This window comes from Capsicum annuum, chromosome 9 (genome assembly GCF_002878395.1).
Source record: "Capsicum annuum cultivar UCD-10X-F1 chromosome 9, UCD10Xv1.1, whole genome shotgun sequence".
Classification (NCBI taxonomy): Eukaryota; Viridiplantae; Streptophyta; class Magnoliopsida; order Solanales; family Solanaceae; genus Capsicum; species Capsicum annuum.
Window position 1 is genome coordinate 25855776 of NC_061119.1, and position 23845 is coordinate 25879620.

Sequence of the window (23845 nt, forward strand, 5' to 3'; positions counted from 1 at the left end):
AATATTTTTAAAATTTCAACAACATTGCTGATGCCATGGACTTAATCAAAGGATCAAGACTCTTAGCTCAATCTTCCAATTCTATCTTAATTTCACATACTTTTAAAAAGTACTAACTTGAAGTTGGATATAGACTTTCGGAGAATTGTTCAGTGATATGATAACAATAATAATTGGTGTAAGTTAGACTCAACTTCATAAATACATGTTTATAGTGTAGCACTACTTGCAATATTAAATGTGTTGAGTTCTAACGCATGGGACAATCATGCACTAACTTTTTACTATAGGAAATATGTAGCAACCGTGCAGCTTCTTCAAACCTTTCAATTTTACCCGGTGACCCTATCCAATATAAGACACTATCACGCACATTACTAATACCATCACCTATCACCTTCAATCTTTTTTGTACAATCAAATTCAAGATGTGTGCGGCACAACGCACATGAAACACTCCACCCATCAACAATAAATCCCCTTTACAAAGTTTCTCATCTAGTAGGACCTTCATCGTAGCATTGTTTGTGCTACAATTATCAACTGTAATTATTGATATTCTTCTTTCAAGCTTCCACTCTAACAAACAATTAAGCAACACACCACAGGAGGTATCCTTATCATGTGGAGCAGGAACATAAATAAATCTCAATATGGCTTTGAAGCTTCCACGAATCATCAATAAAATGTGTTGTAATAGCCATGAATCTATTTTTATAATTGACTAAAGTCCACATATCAGTGGTTATTGCAATTCTACATGTAAGTTTTTCCAATAAAGTAGAAGTTTTTTATTTCAAATTTTCAAAAATCTTTAAAATGTCTTTCTTAATTGTGTTTGTGGACACCATTTTGAACAATGACTGAAGACTTGCAACGAACTATCTAAATCCTATATAATCAACAATAGACAAAGAATACTCATGCAAAATAATGGCGTGAGCAAGTTCTATACGTGACACATCTTGTTCGAAATAATAATGTTGGCTAGTTTCATCACCCCTTGAACCACTCTTATTTTCTAATAACTTAGCTTATTAGGACATCTACAAGTATGTTCTCTCATAGCCGATGTACAACAAGTTCTACTTGATTTGATACGAGTATTGCCATACTTACAAATACCATAGCAAAAAACATTAAACATCAATGGTTTGAAATGATTCCACGCTTTAGACTTTAATTTTTTTTTCATATTTAGAAATTTCTTTCATTTGAGAAGACCTTTAGATCTCTCCCTTAGTTGGTGAGTTGGTTGAGGGAGAGAACTTGAAGATGAATCAATTGTATTTTCTTCATCATGAGATTCCATACTTATCTATAAACACAGAAAATAAGCAAAGAGATTCGCATAAATTCATTCAAGAAAGAAATAAATCTTGAATTTTGCAGCAAGTAACAGAAAATCAGCATAAGGGTCAGCACAAATCTCCTCAACAATGAAGAAATCTTAAATCTTTTACAGCAAAATCAATACAAATTCACTCAAAATGATAAAATAATCTTGATTTTTATAGAAAATAAGAGAAAATAAGCGAAAGGGTCAATACAAATCCCCTCAAAATGCTTTTTTTTAATGAGAAAATAAGCAAACGGGACAGTAAAGATTCATTCAGAGCAGAAAAAAAGAATCTTAAATATGAAGCAAAGGGGTTATCTTAATTCAATAGTTTAATACAAAGTACAAACTTTATTGAACAGTAACCGGTTGTATCATGAAAAAAAGAAGAAAAAGTAGCCAAAAAAATTGAACAGAGAAAAGAAGAAGAAATCACTGTTGTATCAACTTCCATCTTTGAAATATGAAAGTTGAGGCCTGAAAGTCTCTATGAAATTGATTGTGCCCTAAATCCTAATTTTAGAGATGAGACTTGAGAGGAAAGAGTCGAATTTACTATCCTAATTTTTAATTTTTAATACCCTAACTGATCCGACCCGCCTCACACTGCACCGTAATTTTTTTTATTTTTTTAAGTTTGACCCGCACAGCAATCGTATTTATCACAATCTGCACCACCCTGCACACACTTAAACCCGCCCCGCCCCATTATCATTCATAGTACGAATATAAGTGTGAAGGGACAATATAATAATAATCATCCAAAGTGATAATATTTTCACACGTTTATTATGATTATAAGATATGTTAGAGAATTTTTTTTTTATATTATATGTATACCTCGATTTCCTTCTAAAGTAGCAATATCTTAAAAGTAGTTGTAAACTATCATTGTTTGATATGTTTAAGGTAAGACTATATTCCATTCATAGGAATGAAAATTTCGATTGTTATAAATGTAAATCTATACCCTGGGGTGAATGTGACTATATTTAATAAAGCTTATAAATTCGAACGTGTTGTTGATTGTAAGAGATATCATACCTCACCATCATAAAAGGTAGAATAATTGAAATATTGAATCTCTCCAAGTTACTATGATAAGAAACACGAATGTAAAAAGTTACACAAGCATGATGAGATCACATGCCATAACAAATTAGGAGTTTATTGATATAAATACATGTCATAGTAAATCAGAAGTTTACTAAAGCAAAAAATCAAATGTTTTTGATATAAATTCATGTCATATACATGGCATGGTAAACTTGGAGTTTACTAGTATAAAAGTGTAAAACTATATATTGATGATATCTTTGATATAATATAGTAGAATATTATAAAAGATTATGAGAATTTGAATTCTATGTTTATTTAAGCATGTTGACGTGAAAATATTTATCAAGTGAGATGTAAAAATGCATCTTCATTGACATAAAACTTCTTTAATATGTAATCCAGACACTAGAAGAGATCTCACCTGAAATGTTGAATATTGTTACTTGATAAAATCTATATGAAAGTCCGTAAAAGATTCAAAATGCTTGAAACATGTCAAAGTTTTTGAAAACTTGTTTATAATCCTTACAAGGAATGAACTTATGATATGGATATTATTGAAACTCTTTGAGAGTTTTTAAAAGCCATAAATTATCTGCTGAAAGATGTTGAATTGAGAGACATGCTAAATTGGATTAGTCTCGAAATACCATAGCATGTACAATTAATGCATTTATATATCTTACTATAACTATGAGCATGATATAGTGTTACTCTTAAATGAAAATATTAAAATAAGATCCTTTTCATATGGCAAATGAAAGGTCTCATATTAATATATTTGTGCTAACAATTATTGTTAAGTTCTTAAATATACAGGATATTCATAGGAGCGACAAAAGAGTTTGATATATAACATATTATCTATCATCATGAAGGATTACTGTCATACCATATTTACATGACATTCATGTTATGCTAAGATGATAGTTATTCATAAAGCAAGTCGAGAATAGCACAACTAATGAACGGGTTTGAAATATCCACTTATATAAAGATGTCTCATGCATAGCACATCAAAAGGGTGAATTCACCAAAGGAGATAGAATAAAGCATATTTTGTCAGTAGCTTTTCTACACGCATGAACTCTAAAAAATGGTGATATCAACATGCTATAGATTCGTCGAGGCAATAATGTGATTGATTCATTCATAAAGTTTCTAACTACTAAAACTTTTGAGAAGATCATGCACAAGATTGAAATGTGAATATTCAAGATTTTGAATTGATGTTCTCATTAAGGGGAGCCAATATACGTTATACTCTTTTTCACTTTCAAGGTTTTGTCCCACCAGATTTTTCTTGAAAGTTTTTTAATGAGACAGTTGTTATGCGTATAGTTAGATATGTGTACTCTTTTTCGTTCACTGAATTTTTTTTCATTGAGTTTTTTCTAGCAAGGTTTTTACGAAGCATATTATCTATCAGATAGACATTCAAGGAGGAGTATTATAAATGTATTTGTATTACAGTGAATATCTATTATTATGTCTATCTTTGAAGAAAAGTTAGGAACCCTAACTTTGGATCAAGTTAGTTTTCTCCTATAAATAAACGATTTCTCTTCCTTATAAATCATCCATCAATACAATTTCTCAAGAGAAATAAGAAGTATTCTTTCTTCTCTCCTTTATTATTCTTGTCTTTTCTATATTATTTTATAACAATTTTCCAGGTTTATCGTATACGTCTTTGTGCAGCCAAAAGAATGATATTATCCGAGATATAAAGTTAGAAAATGATTTTGATGAAAAGCCAATGAACTACATATATGTAATGGACCATTAGATTTTAGACTTAAATGTAAATTACCCTCTGCTTGCACCATTGATTCCTTACAATATGAGATTTGCACAGTACACAGAACTTCAATAAGTTTACACTTAAAAATAATACTACTTTTTTTTTGAAAAAAAAAGTAGTACCTCTATGAGCTATACACTTATTATGTAATTTATATACACCAAGTATACATCGAGAACAGTTAGGAACTATGTTGCATTTCGAAGTTGGCTCTGGTGAGTGACGGCCCTATCACTCAGCACCGTCGGATCACTAAGGCTGACTTCACTAAGGCTGACTTTTCTTCCTGCTTGACTGGTGCATCTTATAGTTAAGCTCCGTTATGCCTTTGCACTCGAGGGTCAATCTTTGTTCGGTCCTAGAAAATCTTTGCACTCTGATGCTCTGTGTCACATATTTACACGTTTCCAATAAACTTTTTTTTAATCTTTTTAACTTATCCTGAGAAGAAGTGTCTACACAACCATTTTTCATATTTTATTTTACCAATCAAGTAATTAAACCAAAAATATTTATAGGGGCCTTAATAACCACATATAATTGCTCAAAGAAGCCAATTTTCATCTTATACGTCATTATGCAGCCTAAACAATGATATCAGCAGAGATAAGAAGTAAGAAAATGATTTTGATCAAAATCAATGAGCTATATCGTGAGGATCATTAGGCAGTTGAGAAAAATTTATTCTCCTTATCGTAATAGTTTGTCGCCATTGTAGTCGTCTAGTGCATCGGGTAAGAAAAATAATCTCGAAATAAGATTTGGGATTAACTTTATCTCATGTTTATTACAAGACATTAACTAATTCCAAGATCATTTTATCCCACCATTATCATCTCATATAGAGTGAATAAAATAGTCTCATGAAATATCCTTTGACTTATTCTTTCATGTACCAAATAAGTGTATAACAAGTGTAAAATATATATAAATTGATTAGGCACAATTTTATATATATACTAATTAAGATTTGTGAGAAAGTAATTATTTTCGTAATCAGCTTTGCTAGACTATTAATTAGCGTACAAATTCATTTTTCTTTAACTTATAACTTTTCGTAGATACTCCATGTGGACAAAAAGACAGGCAACAAACATTTTACTACGTTGATAGTTCTAATCGTCTATAGCTACTTAGATATTCGTGTGATTTTTCTTTTCGAAAAGGTTGATATCTATAATCTATATCTATAATTTATAATATATTAAAAGTGTGAAGCCTTAAAAAGTGATTTGAACTTCTTTTTCCTTCATTAAAAAAACTCTTCTTTAGTCAAAATTATTTTTTTACTATTTTCTTCAGTTTATTATTTAATTATTTTTATTATATTAACTAGACTCCTAAAGTATATAGGACTCCTAAAATATATGAAAGGAATCAATTAATATTTTTCTTTGTACTGATCAATTAAAAAAATAATCTTAATTTTCTTAATTTATTATATAATTATTTTTATTACATTAATTAGACTCCTAAATAAATAGGACTCCTAAAAATATGAAAGGAGAATCAATTAATATTTTTCTTTGTACTGATTAATTAGAAAAATACTCCTAAAATAGGACTTTATTAAGGAAATACTTCTATAAATATTAAGAATGCACGTTAAACTAGAGAAGAAATTGGTTTACTTGTTGAAAAAAATATGATTGATGCTCATCTAACTTGATTCGGTTGCATGTCTAGATTGGTGGATGCTTAATTTTCTAACCCTCAACTTCTTCACTATTTTTGTCAACATAATAGAATTCAATGTGTGTGTGTATATATATATATATATCTTCTTTGTTTTGATACAAGTCATTATTTAGTGTCAATATTTTCGCTCAGACAAAAATTATTTTCATCAAAACTAAAGCTTTGTGATTACTATTGTATTATTTTGATGTAGTTTACAAATTGTAGATGAATTTAAGGTGGTAGATGAATGTCGGTCGACTTTGAGAATTTTTTTTAGGTAAAGGTTAAATTTAATTGTATTATTTTTATATCTCTATTTTGAGATTTTTTTTATGTGTAAAGGTAAAGTTTAGTTGTATTATTTTGATATCTCTATTGTCGTATTATTTTGTTATAGTTTACAGATGGTAGATGAGTGTCGGACGACTTTGACGAATTTCTTGTGTAAAGGTTAGATTTAATTATATTATTTTAATGTCCCTATCATCGTATAGTTTTGTTGCAGTTTACAAGTGGTAGATGAATGTTGATCGACTTTTGAAATTTTTTTTGGGTAAAGGTTAGGTTTAATTAAATAAATTCTTCAAAACATGTTGAATTTAATTATTGTATTCATCTTTATTATTTAAACAAATATCCTATTTAGTGTAACGATTGAACTCAATAAAGTGACGTACACGCGCGAGGCGCGTACACCTAAACTAGTATAGTTTAAAAGTACTTGTAATGGGCCAAAAGATCGATTTGTCCTGTTGAGCCATTTGCACTTTTGTCCCTATTTAATATTGATCTTCACCATCAAAGGATGTGATGTAGCGGATGGTGCTGCTTCTTCTTTAATTAGGGTCTTGGGTTCGAGCCTTGGATATGAAAATATCCTTGGTAGGAAGCGCTTTCTCCCCCCCCCCCCCCCGAATGATCCCTATGCAACGCGAATCCAAATTAGTCGGACTTCAATGCGGATATCAAATACCAAATGAGAAATCAAAAAAAATGTTGTTCCTCAATTTTGTTTCCGCAAGACAAATAACTTTTCACAACATAATTTTATATTTTTATATTATGATATCACAAGTTATTTCTTACGTTTTTAAAGAACTTATTTTCACTGGACATAAATTTGATTTCTAAGGACAAAAATTAAAGGAAAAATTACCTAAAAGAATAACTTATGTTTCAAAACTACTAAAAATTCCTCCACTTTTGAATATTAGATATATCTCAACATTTACTACTTTTACTAAAAGTTGAGATACAAGTTTAAGACCTCCTATTCATACGCTTTACTTTACCAAAACAAGACCCGTTTCCTTCCTTATTGTACGTCATAATTTCAGTGGCAGTTTCAAACCATTCTTTCCCTCTAATTCAAACTTTTGAATTAAGATAAAATTTCATATTCACTGTCTTCTTATCTAAAAGGAGGTAAAAAAAAATCTAGCTCTCTTATGCTCTATTCTCCCAGGCGATTTTTAGCCCCCCATGACTGCGGCTGCTTTACCCCAGCCTCCTGCCGAGGCAAATGATCCAGATACACAAACTTATGTGACACTACTCAAATCAACTCCTCGCACATCTGGGAAGGAATTTCAATTACAGCCTGTTGAGATAATCAATGGTGAACTTACAATTGTATTTGAACCATCTGATATTCAAGGTTATATTAAAGAGGAAAATTTACAATATGCTTTTGCTGCAAAGTTCTCCCATGGGAGGCCAATAATGACTGAGTTGAGAAAGTTTTTTCTACAGCAACTGAAGATTAAAAGAGCGGCGTGCAATATTAGTTCATTGGATTCTCAGCATATTTTAATTCGGTTGACGGAATATGAGGATTTTGTTACTGTATATTCGACAACAGTTTCTTCAATTATTGTTAAGAAAAAATCTAACAACACTCATCTTGAAAATACTCTCTAATCATCAAGTTATTGGGGGGGGGGGAGGGGGGGGGGGTGGTAATTGTGCATCATTATCTCAAAACGAAAATTCATGATCTATGGAGACCTTCAAAGCAATTTCTTGTATCTCTTGTTCTCTGTTTTTGATGTTATATGTATCTCTTGTTTTTAAAGTTTTAGTGAAATAGACATATCAAAGATACATGTTAGTAAGCTTAAAGATATATATTGTGTACGAGGTTGTTTTATACGTATCTCATACTATTTTTTATCTTGATTCAAATATTTATACCAAGGATACATATTTTTTAAAACAACACATACATTTTAAGCTTTTTGTATATATGATTTTGTGTTATTGTAGATTTATGTATCTCTTGTTATTTCAGGTCGGGATAATTTCAGGCTTAGATACATATTTATACATACATGATACTTTTTTCAACATCTTTTATCTATTGTTATATGTTCAAGTTTTATATGTATCTCTTGTTTTTAAATTTTAGTAGAACCAACATACTAAAGATACATGTTAGTAAGCTTAAAGATACATATAGTGTATGAGGGGTATGTTATATGTTCTCACATTTTTTTTAATTCAATTTTTTTTAATTCAATTATTTAGCCCTCGTACGTTATATCATTAATTTAAACGTCGAAATGATGTAACACACTGAAATATTCATTGCAATTGCTTCAAACAAAATCAAGAAAAAATAATAAAAAGGTCATAGAAATCGTTTATAACTGGAAACAAAATATAGAAGAAATTTTATATTAAAATTTTATATCTCAAAATGCTAATGTCAAAGACATATATTTTTGCACAACATGTAATCATACAACATGTATCTGGTGAGAAATGTAAAATTTTATAATTTCTAAAAGATACAAATTAATACAATCAAATATTCTATGAAATACATATTATCACAAAGAGATACAACTAATAAAAACAAAAATATATGCATACTAATACTATACTATCAAAAAATTTCATGAGATACATATTAATTAAAAGAGATACAAGAATTTAAAATAACTTTACAATATTTTATGAGAAATGAATAGCTTTACACCAATATCATTATGGATTATGGATAAGTAAGGGAGATGAGTTTCGATCAACAACGTATCGGACTTTAAATCTTTTCCTTGTTTTGTCGATTTCAAGTTCTACAACAATGGCCAAAATCAACTCTTATTACTCTCATACTTGACATCACTAACCCAAACATTGGAATGACATAATAACACAGAAATATTCATTGCAAATAGTTGAAAAAGAATAATTAACACGAAAAAAAATGAGAAGAAAGAATGAATCTGCAAGTACATAAAATAAAATTAAAAAAAAATTGTAGGAGTCGCTCTATATGCAAATTGATAATGGAAGAGATTTTATTTAAAAATATGGAATAAGAAAAAAATTATTTTTTTTGTGAGATTTTATCGAGCTTTTACCATTATTAGTTAGGTTAATTGCTACATTAATGAAAATTAGCCATTACATCCCTTAATTTTAGCAAATTAGTTTACTAACTACATGTATTTGTAGGATGTATCTAACATTACTTAAATGTATCTTCAACATTTAAAAAGTGAAATTTTATGAAATTTAATAAAAAGTTGAGATTTTAGGTAAAAATCAATAAACATGTCGGTATATAGATAAAGGAAAAATCTTTTTGGCCAGAATTTGGCCAGAATAGTAAAAAGCCCTATTCACACTATAAACTAGTTAGTTTTTAGACATTTTTACCCTTATCATCCTAAATTTGAATTTCTAACATTACTTTATTTAATTGTCAAATACATAATTAATGGATGATTATTCGAGCTAATAATCAGTGATTAGTTAAGGTCCATTTAATGAACAATGGGCAACTCGTCCTACCTTAAGTTTTAGAAATGAACAATTTTTTAATTGACAATTACATAATTAAATAATTGTCAAATGTAGTAGTATTTAATTAATAAATAAAAAATAATTAGTAAAAATTTATTTATTAATTGCTAGGTATATTTTTTTTTATGTTTGAAGTTGTTTAATTTTAGTTCAACATTTAATTATGTATAGTTTATACTTTGTACATATTTTGAAAAATTTAATTAGGTTGTTTTATTTATTTATTTTTTTGTCTAATTTGATTTTATAATTTTTTTAATGAATATGAAAATTAGTTTAAGAAAATAGAGTTTTAAAAGCGAATTCTCTAAATTGTCACCCAAGTTTTAAAAATTTCCTTCAAATATCACTTATGTTTCATTTAAGATCACAATATCACACAACATCACTTTTTTCCTCAGAAAATACTAAACACCTCAAAAGTATTCTTCTCTTTTAGTTGGCGTGTCATGTCATTAGAATTTCTTTTTTAAAAAATACTAAATCTATTTAACTCATCAAACTCATTTAATCAAACTATAATTCTATTTATGTTTTGAAAAAATGCATTAGTTTAGTAAAAAGAAAATTTTATACTTAAGAAATTTTTATCGATACTAAAACTTGACATATATTTTTTCAAAGGTTATTTTTCTAGATGGTCACTCACATTTTTTGAATTCCCTACAAAAAATATTTTTATCTTTTTAGAGAAAATAATATGACTCAACTATCATTATTATCCTCGAAAAAAAATATTTCATACGTCCCTTTCTCTTTTAATTGGTAGGCCATGTTATTAAATTATTTTTGTAATAATAGCCCTATTTAAATCATCAAGCTTATTTAGCCAAAATTATATACTTATTATTTTATTTTAAAAAATATATTAATTTATTAAGAAGAAATTTTCATGCTTAGAAATCTTTTATCATTACTTAAACTTTCAGTTTTTTCTAAAGTTATTTTCTTGGATTGTTATCAATATTTCTGAAGTCGCTTATAAAAATCACTTTTTGTTTTTGCTAAAACAATAATGTCACCCAGTTATTAATATTTTTCTCAAAAAACACTAAATACCTCAAAAGTTCCCTCCTCTTCTAATTAGCATGTCATGTCATTAAACCACTATTTTAAAAAAAATAATAAACATATTAACTCAACACACTCATTTAACCAAAATAAATAATTTTATTTCTTACAAAAATATATTAATTTCTTAAGAAGAAATTCTCATACTATTTTCCTACATGAGCATTCAGGTTTTTATATATAATTGCCTACAAAGATCAGTTGTTTTCTAAAGAAAATAATATCACTAAAGTAAATAAGTTATCTAGAGATTTTAATTTTGCATGTAATATATATAGGTAATGATCTATCAAATTGGTGTAACATAAAGGCGAAAGACTTGTATGATCAACACTTATATCTCACTCTTTGGTTCGATAGATGTGAACTATATGTATGATTTATATAATGTGACGACGTTTATCAGGTCTAAAGTATGTTGAGTTTTCGTTATTGCAATATCTTACAAATTATGTCTAAGAATTATTTAAATATATATTTTAATTTTATTTAAACATAATACTTATAAAAAATAATAAATAGAGGCAAAATAATTAATTGAGTTGTTGTTATTGCAATATCTTACAAATATAAGTAATGATTCACAATTTATCAAATTAACATAACATAGAGGCGAAAAACTTGTAGATCAACACTTATGTCTAATTCTTTTTGGTTTGACACATATGAACTATATGCATGATTTTATAATGTGTCGACATTTACCAGTCTAAAGTGTGTCGAGCTATCGTTATTAAAATATTTCACAAATTATCTTTAAAAATTATTTTAATATATAGTTTAATTTTCTTTAAATATAATAATTGTAAAATAATTAATTAGAGGTTAATTTAATAACATTATAAGTCACGATCCGTAATTTATCAAATCGACATAACATAAAGATGAAAGACTTTTACGGTCAATCAAATTTAATTGCCATATGAAACTTTGGTTCTTGAATTATTTAGCACAATTCATTAGATATTTTATAAATAAAATTATTATTAAAAGACTAAATAAAAAATAACATTTAATTGCCCTATGAAACTTTGTATCTTGAATAATTTAGCACAATTCATTAGATATTTTATAAATAAAATTATTATTAAAAGATTAAATAAAAATAACATTTAATTGCCATACAAAACTTTGGTTCTCGAATAATTTAGCACAATTCATTAGATATTTTATAAATAAAATCATTATTAAAAGATTAAAGAAAAATAATAGGTTTTTATATACATATGTATTATGTTTTTCGAAGAAAATATAAGGGATAAAAAAGCTTTAATTGCCTTGAATTAAAAAAGAAAAAAGAAAAAACTTTAGTTTATTTGAAGGATCTTTGAAAATGATTTAAATTTTTTTATAATTTATTAAAAATCTTGCAATAGATAAAACTATTTAATTTTACATAAACAAATGTTACACGTGCAAGACACGGACGGTTAAACTAGTGTAATTAATTTATTTTGGACCTTTGTTATATTTTCGATATGATTTAGCAAAATTCAGATGAAATTTAATTTTTAATTAACTTGATATCATCTATTTCCTTTCTTTTTATTTCTCAATATTTACTTCTTGTAATTTTATATAATTGCTTGTATTTTTATTTTTTATTTCTTTTTTTTTTTTCATTTAGCAAAAATGATTAATTGAATTATTATTATTTTAATTTTTGAATTAAAATAGAATTACATTGCTGAATGAGGTTATAGACTCATGTTTTCTTGCCTTTTAAATTATATTTAATTAAGTTACATGAAAAGTTATTAATACATAATATATGTCCCTTAAATTTATTAACTATTCTTGTATAAATCAATTTTAGTGGTTCAATAAGTTTAGGGAATAGAAAAAATTACTGCATTTATAAAGAAAATTTGGAGGGAATTTATTTGAGAAAATGATGTACAAGGTTATGTAAGTCTTTTCAGAATTATGGTCAAATTTGGGCCAAAAAATTGTGGTCATTTAATTAAACCAGCTCATTTAAAGGATAAAAATTAAGATCTGCCCCTTTTAAATACAAACCGTGCTATTAAATGGTCCCATTAATGGTGTTAAGTACGTACTCCATAATTGTTCCAAGAAACCAATTTTGAATGTTGATCTAATTATATGTCATTACGCAGCCAAATGAATGATATCATCCTAGATATAAAGTTTAGAAAATGATTTTGACCAAAATCAATGAACTATATAAAGAGGACCACTAGATTTGGACTTAACATAATTCTTTTAACGAAAAAAGTCCTACTTATTTATTCCATTTGGCAAAAAGAATTCCACCTTACCCATAGAGGCAAAACTTTTTCCTACATTGATAGTGACTAGCACTAGCTATAGCTACTTCAACATTGATGTAACTTAGAAATTTTTTATCCAATAATATTTATCTAATTTAAAAAATTAATGGATAATTTATCATCTTGTATCCATTTTGCCTTTCTATTAAATATTATTTATTATACATTGCATTTTTCAAAACATTAAATTTATTATATTTAAAGAATAATATAATAAAATCACCTATATTATTTAATATTGTTATTTAAGCTATGTATGAAGTCAATAGTGGACACATAAAAATGGAACAATTTAATTCTTTTCTTTTCTTTAATTATACTTGTTGACTGATAAAAAAAAAAAACAATCTCCTTTACCTATAATTTTGGCCATTGATTTAGGAGTACAATTAAAATGCCAGAATTTAAATTTTAAATTCAATTAACTGAATTCTAGATTATTTACCAATCTTAAGTGAATTTCTTAGCACATAAACAAGATTTGACTAAATTTATTGAGTTTTATTGAATTTGTAGCTTTCTCTCTAACTCCGACCCTAAATCAGCAACAATCAATAATCAGATAATTCAAATATCAAATTAATATTCCAAAAGTATATCATTTGATTTCATGATTATCGTGTATAGACACTAATAATAGAAAAAGATAAAGAAAAGTGTATGGTCACAATTGATGAATTGAGTGATAACGTCGTCAATTTGTCTCTGGCTTTTAGATCCCATATCAATCGGATATTTAAAAATGGGTATTAGTTCTTTCTTCACGAGCTAGTTTTTTTTTTTATATACTTTACATGTCCAACTCTAAGCTAAGCGTACAGGCTGTTAGATACCATATGGATATAGTGGGTATAAAAATAAATCGTCTTATATGATCTTGAATAATTCTTAAATTTCATATGCTAATTAATTAACTTTTGATGCTGGTATAAAATGTTCGCTAAAGAAAATATGTATGTATGCTTTAATATTATCACGAGTCAATTCAATTGGTCACTTAAGTATGCGATGAAATGAATGACATTTCTTTATTTTCAATTTGAAATTTCAAATATGAGTGATGCATGAATTCGATTAGGATAATGGGTGGAAGCAGTCGTATGCATACAACTTTAAGTTGTCAGATTAATCTAAATTTAGTATCCATTATAACTTTGAATATATGATAAATTTAACACTAAGAATTTTAAAGATTGAATTGCAGAGCTTAAATCTTGAATATAACACGCCACAATCCTCGACTTTAACCACGTAATATAAAGTTAGCTAATTTCACACACAAGCTAAAGTCTGCACCACTGTCACACACACATACACAAAAAGAAGTGAATACAATGAAACTTCGTAGACACACTGACTACAAAATATTGTTCTTAGGAAGCCTCAAAAGAGAAATTGATCAAATTGGCCCTTAATGTATATAATTGGCTTTAGATTCGTTTGGTCCTTAATGTATAAAGTGATCCTTAATGTATTCCAAAAAACTGATTAATTCGTATCCAAGGCACATATTTTTTTTGCTAAATGTATTCCAAAAACTGATTAATTTGTATACAAGGCACTTACTTTTTTTGCTAGATGTATTCCAAAAACTGGTTAATTTGTATCCAAGCCACATACTTTATACATGTATAAAGAGGTGGAGCCAGAATTTCTGCCGAGGTCCAAGGGGGTTCAAAATCTAAAGAAAAACTCACCGAAGGGGTTCAACATCTACATTATATATATAAAAATCATTTTAATCATGTATTAATAATATAATTTTCCGTCGAAGGAGGTTCGAATGAACCCCCTATTACTAAACTGGCTCCGCCATTGAATTAAATACAATCGCTATTTTTGTTATCAGAATAAATTGAGGCTCTCGACATTATCCTCCATACATAACCTATAACTTAGCTAGATCGAAGATATTTTAGGTTTCCTTTCGTACTCCATTGAACATATTTAATTATCGTAAAATTGTAATTCTCTTCGAGCCCTAGTATGCATCGAAAGTTTTCCCATGACTCTTTCAATGTAGATTAGAAATTTCGAGATGAGCTCCAAAATTGAATTAAATTATATAAGAAGGTAGGAGTATCATTATTTTGTGCTTTAATAAGTAGCAACGTGAAGTGCACATGTAGAAATCATCCGTTTATTTTGATAGCAAAAGTAGTAATTATCTTTATTTATATGAGTTAGATAAAATTAATCACTTTTTTCTAAAATACATTAAGAACCATTTCCATTACATTCATACATTAAGGATTGTCAAGAATGGACCTTGGATCTAACTTAACCTCAAAAGCTAGCTTATGAGGTGAGGATTGCCCAAGACCATATAAGCAGACCAAGGTCCATTTCTTTATCATGGTATCAGAGCCAAGCCCACCCCGCTCTTTTTTTTTATTTTTGCCCCCCCCCCCCCCCCCCCCCGTCTTATATTGTCCACGCTTCAGATGTCCAGCCTTGAGCGTGCAGGGGGTGTTGGAGTCCCACATAGTTGGGTTAAAGGGTCCTTGGTCTCCTTATATGGTCTTGGGCCATCCTCCCCTCATGAGCTAGCTTTTGAGGTTGAGTTAGACTCAAGGTCCATTCTTGACAAGGATCAATTTGATCATTTTCTCAAATTCGAATATACGTTGTATGGACAACTAATTATAGTGACCATATATCATGAATTTTTAAAGGATTAGATTTTCAACTTTCCATTTCTTTGGCGAGAATACAATTCAAGATGAAAATTTTCATGAAACTTATTTTCTTCCAAAAAATAAATTCAGAATTAAGATAAGGAATGAGAAATATGAAAATAAGAATTTTCGCTCATAAAATTCATGAGAAAATGTTGACTAAGTCAATCTGCAGGTAGAAACGAATTATAGTAATTTATTTCAATCATACCCAAGACATAATAAAGATGAACTAATAAGACTTGTTAGAAGAACCGATGTACAAGTAAACGAACCCTACCCTTTCGAAGAAGCTAATGAGTAGCCATAGAATAATACTTGGCACTGGAGAATAAATCACCTGGAATAATCCTGCATGAAAATGACACGACAATGAGTTACTTGTCCTTAAACGAAATCTTTCATGGTTCATATATTATATGGGCCTATTTGTTTATCCAAATTAGTAGTACACTACTACTGCCTTTATTAGGGTTACCTAGCAACTTTTAACACTCATACCTCCATTATTGCTGAGTGTATTGATTATTCTCTAGCCTTTCAACGTACGTTGTCGATTTTGGCAGGCGTTCGACATGATTTGATTGAGATGGAAAGAAAAAAAGAAGCAGTATTCAGAGTCGAAGTTGAAAAGTGAAATTTTGAAATTCAAAAATTCTTCAAACATATTTTCAAATTTTAAATTCTATATTTCAAATTTGAAGCCGGAAGGATAAGTCAATTAATAACAAACACTTATTTAAAATATTTTTCAAATATTATTTTAAATTTTAAGGATAGACTTTCCATGAATTTGACCTTCATGGAGTTTTTAGTTTAATTTGTTAGACAAGAGAAAGTGAGAAACTTAATGATCGGCAGTTGAGATTGTATCCTATTTCTTTCATTCAATTTATGTATCATTAGTTAACTAGATTGTAGGGACAAAATTAAAAGGAGTGAAACTTGTAACTTAAAATAAATCATCAATACTTATGTAATTATAAATTATTTTATTAAAAGTAAAATAAACTTAAAATTAAGAGGCTATCCGTGGGGTTGTAGCCTTTTACGGTGAGGGTGGATTCAGGAAAAAAAAAACTAAATTGTATATATAAGATTATTTTTTGCTTTTAGTGTATATATAGACTTTGAGTTCCCAAAATACAAGACTAGATATTTACTTTGTGGTTTAGGAAATTTAAAATTCACCTTGATCATGTTCCATTGGCAAAAAATTAACTGTGTATATAAGATAATTTTTTGTTTTAGTGTGTATATATATAGATTTCAAAATCCCTAAAGACACAAGACTAGAGATTTAGGTTTTTTGGTTAGAAAATTTAAAATTCACCTTGATCAGATTCTAAATTTAAATTTCAAGCATTATAATTTTATTTTTTAAAATTTTCTTAATAAAAATTCTACATCTGTCATTCAATGGAGAGAGAATTAAATAAGAAAAACAAGATAAGGATCACTAAGATTGAAGTGGAAATATTGAAAGAATAAAATATAGTCATTTTGGGATTTGCTTCTCTTCTTCTCGAAAGCAAAAAAAAACCTTCACCAGCACTTCACTTATGACTACTTAGAGAGATATAAAAGTTGTGAAGTTTTGAAAAAAAAGTACTATATTATTTTAAAAAAAAAACATATAGCATAAATTAGACGTTTTAGATTTTTATGAGTGATTGGAATGAGGGTTGTGAAAATAGCGATCGATAATTTCTAAAATTAGAAATTACAACAATTTTATGTCCAAATAATTTTTCAAATAATATTAAAAAGAATTGAAAATTACCCACAACCCAACGAACACTTTATTTTTTTAGTCCATCACTAAAACAGTTGGCTGGAATAAAGTCATATTCGTAATAACTAAAAATAATAAATTTATTCATTTCAAAATATTTTACGTGAGTGGTGTTTGAAAGCCCAACTTATAGCTGAAGTTCAGTCATTTTTCTTTGAACTTTAGATAGAAATACTTATATTTTAGTCAAATATAACTTTTAGATATCACATTTCTAAAATAATACCGACTAAATAATGCTGTCCAAATAATACACGCCATAAAACTCTTAGGAATTCATTTTATCCATCTAGCTGTAATAGATTATAGTTGTTGTTGGTGTGAATTATTATTGCATGACAAAGATATAATTGATGCGTGTATATCGATTATACACAATTTGGTAATGTCGGATGTCACCTACTTACAAATTATTTATTTGCAGTCTCGCTCATATAAATAAAATTAAAATATAAAGTTTATGAGATCTGAAATTTAGATTTACTCATTTTAAAATTACTTATAAAGAAATGAATTTTAGGCTTCACTTGTTTTCTCTCACATTTATCCCAAAAGTTAGCTTAGTTTATCTATGACAATAATTATTTTCAATTAAATAAACTAAAAAGTGATTATTTGTGAATTTAATCAAAATATGTAAAGCATTCAGTACTCTCTCGAACTATGACCCAAGTTGCTACGACACACCAATTTCACAGGGGTCTTATTACCTCCCCTCCCTCCTCTTAACTCAATTTTAGCATATTTTCGTCTTTTTTTACACTAACATGACACCTTTATTACATAAAATTGGGTCCATGTCAAAGATGCAATGTCAGCTAAAAAGGTTGACAAAAGGTGTCACGTCAACTAAAAAGATTGACCAAAATACGTTAAAATGTTAGTTCAGGGAGATAATAAGACCCCCGTGAGGTTGAGTGTGTTGTAGCAAATTTAATCATAATTCAGGGATACTAGATGCTTTACTCTTAAATGAAATATCTAGGATGAGATCAAGTAAAGTGCCATATCACATTCACATAATGATTAGGACAGACAAAATAAATCCTGATAGTTTGAATTTTAATTGTAGAAAATTTCGACATTTTGCATAATTACTGAAAATCTCAATTTTGAGTCTGCCGGGATACATAATTAGCTCTTATACATCCAACGAAGATACTTTTTTTCTTTGTAAAGATACATAATTAGCTCCCGATACATTTTTTCTAATTTTGGGTCTGTCGAGGTACATAATACAACCAGCGAAGATTTCTTTTTTTTTTTCCTTGTAAAGATACATAATTAGCTCCCGATACATTTTTTTCGATTTTGGGTCTGTCGAGATACATAATTAGTTTCCAATACATCCAATGAAGATACATAATTAATTGCAACTATTGTAATTACTTTGTAAGGGTGGAGATTTGTGTAAATGTGATAAGTTAAGGCGCGTATTTATGTTATTTTTTCTAATTATTATCTCCTCTTCGATTTTGTTAAATAGGTTAAACAAATAAGTTAGATGGACATAATTCTAGATTCTTAGTACTATTTGTGAACTTACTTGAGAAAATTGAAGAATAGGTGTCTTTTAAGTCTTGAATGAAGGATTAGTGACATTGACCAATAGATAGGGTCAAACATTATTAGGAAACTTGATCAAGTTAATTGTAAAATTGATTAATATTTTCAAAACTTTCTAATCTTTTCAAAAATATAAATCAACCCAAACCACACCCTCTTCAATCCAAATCAACCACTCTCTCTCGATAGCTTCTCTGAACTCTCTCCCAACCAACAGTTCTGCAAAATTTCTCCCTTCAACCCCCGACGAAAAATAGTTACGCTTCAAGTTTTCCTCTTCAATTCAATCAACCTGTCTCTCATCCCTCTCTCGACAGCTTCTCTCAACTCTCTCCCAACCAACTGTTCTGCAAATTTCTCATTTCAATCCTCGGCGACTTCAACATCCGACTACAAATAGTTGGATTTTGAGTTCTTTTTTGACTTCAATCGACGTGACAGCCTTGCTCTCCGACCACAACAGCTTTAAATTCTTCATTGGTCCTTTTCTTCTTGCATAGGTAAAAATTTATGGCCTTTTTAGTTTAGAAGAAAACGAGGAACTTGAGTCAACTTCTATTATAGTATTGATTAATAATTTTAATATTTGTTGCACTAATTTGAAATGCGGTCTGAATAAAATTCTAATTTCTGGTATTTCTTCTCTTCTCTTTTCGAAGTGAATTATGATATTTTGTTGTTTGTTGCATTTTTTTGAAGTTTGACTTTTATTGTTTGTGTTTATAAAAATAAAAGGACAATTTGGTTTGATTTGTTCTATTCTTGTTCTTGGTAAAAATGGTGAAACTGTTGTTTTTTGTTTAACAAAATTGTGCTACTATTTTCTCTGACAGATTACCCATTTGGTGCAACATATTAACCATCTGATGCAATAAATTTATCATATGATACAATAGATCAACCATCTGATGCACCAGAGGAACCATCAGATTACAATTCTGATGTAACAGATTAATAATCTAATGCAACAACTTTACCATATGTTGCAATAGATTAACATTCGGATAAAAAATCTGATGCAACTAATTAACCATCTGGTGCAGTGGAAGAACCATCAGATTAATGATCTGATGCAATAGATGAACCTTTTGTTAGATAAAATCTTACCAACTCTTCCTACATGAAAAGTCCAAGACTTGATTTTTCCAATTGATCATTCATCTGCCGCGATAGACGACCCTATGTTGGAAAAAATCTAAACAATGTTGATCATTGATAACTGTTCCAACAGATCACTCATGTGTTGCAACAGATGTCTGACCTGTTGTATAGACCATTCATCTTTCTCAATAGATGAGTGATATATTTTGTATTATCGCAACAGATTACTCACCCGTTGCTATAGATTATTTAACTATTCCAATAAATCACTCATATGTTGCAACAGATGATATCACAACAGTTGTGTGATCTATTGAACAGACCATTCCTCTGTCTTAAAAAATAAGTGGTATATTTTGTATTGTTGCAACAGATTACTCATCCGCTGCAACAGTTTAGTTATATGCTGCAACAGATATACTACCTGGTGCAATAGATCGGTGATCTGTTGCAACTATTATTTTACTGTTTGCTTGTTTGATTTACTGTTATCCTTTTTTAACGATGCATTAATCAACAATAATATATTATTTTATGTTCCTATTAATTTTAGATAATATGGTTCCCAAAAGAATAAAAATCGAATCAAGTCCAAGTAAAGGAACAAGTGAAGCAGCTAGACTACATCCATCACTCTATGAGCTTGCTTTACAAGCGTTATCTCAATCGGGAGCAGAATATGATGAACACGGGGAGGAGGAATATTTCAAAAGAAATTATGTAGATGCTAATAGCCCTTCCATCGAAGAGTTGGTCAAAGCCTTCAACATTGATCGTTATCCTGTGAGAATGCAGTGCGATGGTACTGTAGATTTAATGGGTGATTTTGTGGTAAAGTCAGCCATGGGAAAATCTTTCGACGCCTTCAGAAAAATACTTCGAGAACAAAAATTGGATGCTTATTTCAGGGACAACTGCTTTGGGAAATATCTTGATTTGCTGGAGGACAACAATGCTCGTTTTCAAATGAAAATGGTATATGAACTTCTCAAGCGTAGGTTTATGTATGAAAACAAAGATAAGATGGATGACGAGTGGATAAATTACTGTGGCAAGCCTGTTTGTTTTGGTTGGAAGGAGTTTGTCATAGTTACTGGACTAAAATGTTATCCTCCTTCTTAAGTTATACCTATTCTAACCCAAAAAAAAGTACCCCGCACACCCAAAAAAGGCAAAGGCAAGTCGTGTGATCGTGATGACCTGGTGTCCATTATTGGTCTAAGCTTGAAAAACAAAAGTTTGATAGAAGCGTTGAAAGGTAAAGGACTTTCAAAGAAGCACAAGCAGTCATTGTGCTTGGTTTGGTTTGCCTCTCCCAGTGAATGTTCTGCATGTAAATGTCAAGACTGCAAGCGAAACATGATGTAGTGATTAATGCTATTAATGCATTAACTGCTTCTGCAAAGGAATTGACATCTAAGAGGGGTCTCATTCCATCAAAGAGGATTTTATTTCCATCCTCTCCATTAGAGATTAGGGCTAAGAGGAGAAAGAGAGTGATTTCTAGGGCATTATCAGGCATCCAAAAAAGCAAAATCGCAACTCCTCTATCTGCGTGTTGCACTGAGCAACGTACAATGTCCAAAGGAGAGCAACACGAGATGAAGAAGGTAAATATATTATATGTCTTCCAACTGATAAAACAAACATATATATATCTGTTTTAACAGATGAAACATCTGCTGAAAATTATCAAACAGATATATACATCTATTGCAACAGTTAACTAACCTGTTGCACCAGATACTTTATCTGGTGCAACATATGTCTCTTCTATTTTAGTAAATCAAATAGCTCTTCGAATAGCTTTTATTTGTACCAATAGATGACCTATGTGCTACAACAACAGATGATTCATATGTTACAACGGATGATTCATCCATTGGAAATTATCACACAGGGTCTTCCTCATGTAGAAATTTGTCCCAACAGTTGATTCATTGTTGCAATAGAAATATAATATGTTTGGGACAATTTAAAATGGGAGGAAGACCTGTTTGATTTGCTAGAAGAGATGAGTTATGCTTTTCCATTTTGTTGTATCTCCGTGATTAGCATTGACCAATTCTGGCTTTCCAGGTGGATGTAGAAGAAGCTACTACTGAACAACATTAACAATATGCTACTCTTTTTATGGAAATACAGAGAACAGAAAGCGCAGAAACCGTACGCAAGCGATAATGAAGATCCACGGCGAGCAAAGCCAAATTCCATAGCACCGGATGAAGAACAACTTGTCCATACTGAGTAGATCTTTATAGCTTGAGCCTGTCAAAGCAATCCTTGGCTGTATACTTAAATTGTTGTTGATGTATTTGTTGAGATCTGTACCCATAATAATTTTTGTACATTTCATTTATTCGTTGACTTATTTTAGCTGATTTATGAAGGTTTCGATTTATTTTATTTTGTCTATGGATTTTATTTATTCCTTAGATTTGAACTTATTAATTAAAAAGGAATACTAGATTCAAATATTGCAATAGATAATGTATCTATTGTAACAGACGACATATCTATTGGAAAATTCAAACAGATTTAGACATATGTTGCAACAGGTAGGTGATCTATTGGAATTTATCAAACAGGTCTTTCCACTGTTGCAACAGATGGACTTTAGATAAAAACATCAAGATAATGTAACAGATGACACATCTATTGAAAAAAAAAGAACAAATTTAGACATATGTTGCAACAGATGAACTTTATCTGTTGCAACAGACGACACATCTATTGGAATAATCAAACAAGTTTATACATATGTTGCAACAGGTAGGTTATCTATTGGAATTTATCAAACAGGTCTTCCCACTATTGCAACAGATGGACTTTAGATAAAAAAATCGAGATAATGCAACAGATGACCAACCTATTGCAACAGATAAACTATATGTCAGAACATGTAGGATAACTATTACAACGGATGGAGAATCTGTTGCATTATAAAAATTCAACTTTTGTTGGACATAAAAAATTGTCACTACGTGTAAAAAGGTTAAAGAGAATTGAAATAAAAAAGGCGCAACCCATCGACGGTGTTCAGTTCAAACACCTACAATAAAATAGGCATCAAGTAGACATGTTCATTTTAACCGCGTAAAATAAAATAGGCATCAAATGTGTTAGTGTCAGTCCTAGCACATTTCGCTGACTTGTCATCACTTGGCCCTCAATGGTCTTCCCCCCCTCCCCTCATTGTCTTATATATTCATCTTCCTATTAGAATTTAACCCTAAATTTCCAAATCTTCTTCTTCATCGTCATCTTCTTTTATCTATTCAAATTCTTCATATTATTACTTTTATTTTTTTCAATTGACCTTGACAATGTCGAGCATATCTTCCACTATTTTTTGTGATAAAGATTTTCGATATTGTAAGTGCGGTCATGAAGCTCTGTTAAAGACTTCTTGGACTCAACAAAATTTAGTTCGTGGGTTTTTTACTTGTAAGATTTCAAAGGTAATAATTTTTTTATTTAATTAATTGATTAATTATTGACTTGTAATTATTTTGTAATTGTGTTCTCTTTTTTATAGAAATTGGGTGGATGCGATGACTTTGATTGGTATGAAGAACAACACCCTTCACAAGCAAATCGTGTAATCTGGGGTTTGTTGAACAAAGTCAAGGCTTCTGAAGAGAAACA